The sequence below is a fragment of the Octodon degus genome, unplaced genomic scaffold, assembly GCF_000260255.1.
Source record: "Octodon degus isolate 3935 unplaced genomic scaffold, OctDeg1.0 scaffold00068, whole genome shotgun sequence".
In the NCBI taxonomy this organism is placed as follows: Eukaryota; Metazoa; Chordata; class Mammalia; order Rodentia; family Octodontidae; genus Octodon; species Octodon degus.
This window is the reverse complement of record NW_004524644.1, coordinates 11,960,938-11,965,026: the sequence shown is the minus strand read 5'-3', so window position 1 is coordinate 11,965,026 and position 4,089 is coordinate 11,960,938. Positions and strand designations below refer to the sequence as shown.

At 32.2% G+C, this 4,089-nt stretch overlaps 1 pseudogene; it reads left to right on the top strand.

Moving 5' to 3' along the window:
* The first annotated feature begins 3,200 nt into the window (after window positions 1-3,200).
* On the top strand, window positions 3,201-3,488 carry LOC101574395 (annotated as a pseudogene).
* Window positions 3,489-4,089: the final 601 nt, after the last annotated feature.

Genomic DNA, 4,089 nt, shown 5'->3' with positions numbered 1-4,089 from the left:
AAAAGCTGTTAGAGAAAAAAGATCATATTTAAGAAAAACCCTTCAGAATCACAACATATTTCTAAGCACAAATCATCAAGTCAAGAAAAGCATGGAGTGAAGTATTCTAGTCTGAAAAAAGCAAAACAAAACAAAATAAAACTTCTAACTGTCATTTGCAGAATGATATACCCTGCAAAACTCTTTTATATGTTTAATGGAGAACTAAAAGTCTTCCATGAAAAAGAACAACTGAAGAAATTCATGACCACGAAAGCAGCACTACAAGAGTACTGAAAATTTTGCTAGAAGGAGATCAAGATGAATACAACTCCGAGAACAACAGGAGAAGAAAACACCAAACAGGGTAAGTGATTAAACATAAAAAATAGGGAACAAATAACAGAAAAATAATTTGACCAAATGAGCTAACACATATCAGTTACAACCAATAATGTAAATGACCTCCATTCATGAATTCAAAGAGATAGACTGTTTTAGTGGATAAAGAAAAAAAATCTGACAATATGCTATATATAAGAAACATATTTAACTCAAAAGGAAATTCATAGACCGAAAGCCAAGGATGTAAAACGATACTAAATGCTTCAGGAGCTCATAAATATACAAGTAGCTGTTCTGTTCAAAATGTAAACTCCAAACCAAGAATGATAAAGTGAGATAAAGGAGGTCACTACATACTTGTTAGGGGAAAACTTTCTAGAGGAAGAGATAACAATCATAAATATGTATGTACCAAACATAGGAGCACTCAACTATGTAAGTCAGATTTTAAAGACATGAAAAATCTAATAAGCAAGACCCAATCTTAACAGGGGACAATAACACCATATTATCTCAAAGAGGCAGGTCAACTAGACAAAAAATTAGCAAAGAGTATCAGAGCTGAACCAAATCTTTGAATAAAAGATCTTCTCGGACATTTACAGTGTGTTCCACACAAGAACATCTGAATACACATTCTTTTCAGCTGCACATGGTGTATTCTCTAAAATAGACCCATACTAGTACATAGATCATGCTTACTTAAATGCATGAAAACTGAAATTGTCCTGTATGTATTATTAGACTACAGTGCAGTGAAGCTATAAATTAATGACAAAAGAAACTACAAAAAACTCACAAACACATGAACATTAAATGACACCCTCTTCAGCAAACAATGGGCTACAGATTAAGTTAAAGAATATCTACTATCCAATTAAATTTTAAACATAACTTACAAGAATTTCTGGGATAAAAAGAAAGCAGTTTTCAGAGGGAAATTTATAGTCATGAACTCAAACATTAGGAAAACAAAATAAGACAAAAATACCTTAATGTAGCACCGCAAACTTCTAGAAATCCAGGAGCAAAACATGCCCAAAATCCTAAAATGAGAGTAAATTAAAAAGATTAGAGAAGAAATTAAAGTAATTGAGACAAAAACAACAATACAAAGAATTAATGAATCCGAAATCTGGTTCTTTGAAAGATTAAGTAAAAGTGATGAATCCCTACCCAACTTCATCAAAAAGAGGAAAGAAGAAACACAAATTCCAACAATAAGGAATAAAAAGGGTCATATTACTACAGATCCAGAGGAAATTCAGAAGGTCATCAATTCCTACCTTGAAAGTATTTACTCTAACAGAAGGAAAACGACTGAAGAAATAGATAGATTCCTAGATAAATAAAAAATACTAAATTTGAATCAAGAAGATATAAAATCTTTGACTAACCCAAAATCAGCCAATGAAATTGAAAATGTAATAAAGAAAAATGTTACCAACTAAGAAAAGCCTAGCTCCTGATGGACTCACAGCTATAGGAAATTTAAAGATTTAATCTCAATAATCCTCAAACTCTTCAATTAATTTGAAAAGGAAGCAATACTCTTTAATTCATTCCTGGGCAGGTATTACACTGATGCTAAATCTGGAAAAATGCTCAACCCAAAAAGAGAATTATAGGCCAATCTCCCTTATGAGTGTAAGTGAAAAATTCTCAAGAAGTGCTATCAAACAGAATGCAGTAAATCACCAGGAAGATTACACACTGTAGCCAAGTCAGATTCATCCTGGCATGAATTGGATTCAGGTTGGTTCATTGTAAAAAATTTACGATTGTAATATCTTCTATGAACAGAGCCAGAATCAAAAACCACGTGATCATCTCAACAGTTGCAAAAGAAGTTTTTAACAAAGTTCAACACTCATTCATAATAAAGAGCTACATAACATTGGAATAGATGGCTTACACCCCAATCTGATAAAAGCCAACTATAACAAACAAAAAGACAACATCATTGTAGATGGAGAAAAATGAAAACATTTACTCCAAAAGGAGAAACAGGACAAGGATGTCTGCTATCACTGCTCCTACTCAATATAGTTCTGGAAATATTTGCCAGAGCCATTAGAAAAGAAAGAAAATAAAATGAACAAGAATTGGAAGGAAATAAGTTAAACTATCATTATTGGCAGATGACATGATAATCCATAGGAAAGACCAAAAATATCCCACCAAGAAACAAGTAGAATTAATAAACAAATAGAATTAATAAATAAATTGATTAACATAGCAGGTTATAAACACCCAAAAACTCAGTAGCACTCCCTTGTACAGAAAACAAACACACTGGCAGAGAAATTAGAGAATAAATAACTTTCACAATTGCATAAAGAATGAAATACTTAGAAACTAATCTAAAAACTTAAGTAAAAGATCTACACAATGAAAATTATGATAATATGGAAAAAAAGAATGAATAAGATTTAACAAAATAGAAAAATATTTCCTGCTCCTGATAGGAAAATCCAACACTGTGAAAATGGCCATACTCCCAAAATTATTATACAGTTATAATAAATTTTTTTGTCAAAATATCTTCAGGATACCACATAGAACTACAGAAAACATTCATAAAATTCACTTGGAACCAGAAAAGACATAGAATAGCAAAGGCAATCCTGCCCAATAAAGGTAAGGAAGGAGACATTATAATCTCTGACTTGAAATTATACTACAAAGCTACTATGATAAAATGAGCATAGTACTGGCAGAAGAACATACCTGAGGATCCATGGATCAGATTAGAAGATACAGACACAGCTAGAAACATACTCAGCCACTTTATTTTTGACAAAGGAGCCAAAGATGCTCACTGAAAAAGACAGCCTGTTTAACAAGTAGTGATACAGGCCGCTTCCTGTGTAGTGATGGCGGCCAAAGTGACCACCAACCCATGTATGTCAATGCCACTAGAGCTGGTGGGCAAATGTGTAGGATCAAGAATTCATATTGTGGTGAAGGGTGATGAGGAAATTGTGATAAGGAAATTTTAAAAACTTTTAGGATTTCATGACTTTGTCTATCTGGTGATGGAAGATGTCACTGAGTTTAAGATCACACCAGAAGGAAGAAGGATTACTAAATTAAATCAGATCTTACTAAATGGAAATCATATCACCATGTTTGTTTCTGGAGGAGAAGGACCAGAAGTATGAATGGATTTTCTTCTAGACTCCATTTTGTCTTATAATGGCACAAAATAGATTTTTAAAAATTTTGTAATGTTTAGATTCTATAAAGCTAAGTTTCTTGTTAAAGGGAAATACTGTGAAGATTGTGTACATATTTTTCTGGTTTCTCTTCAGATGGTATAAATCTTTTGCCTTTTACAAAGTTAATCGTTATTATCTTGGAAAAAGAAAAAGTGGTTTTTTTTGAAGACTAAAAAATAAATATGTTTTGGTCAATTGTTACTTGTTATGCTTCAGTAACCAGTAGAACAAAAATTATACTTTGCTACTTAAAGAAAAAAAAAACATACTGCTGCAAAAACTGGCTTTCAACTTGTCAAAAAGTAAAACTAGACCCAGGTCTATCACCATGCATTAAACCAAAATCAAAAATGGGGTAAAGTTCTAAGATTAAAACAGATACACTTAAACTACTGGAAGAGAAATTAGGTGGAAATATTGAAGACATGCAGGCTGGCAGACAGTTCATGAACTGAACAAAAACCAAACTGCATGGGAAATACTTTCAAGAATCAACAACTGGAATCTCATCTTATTGAGATGTTTCTGCACATCAAATAAATCA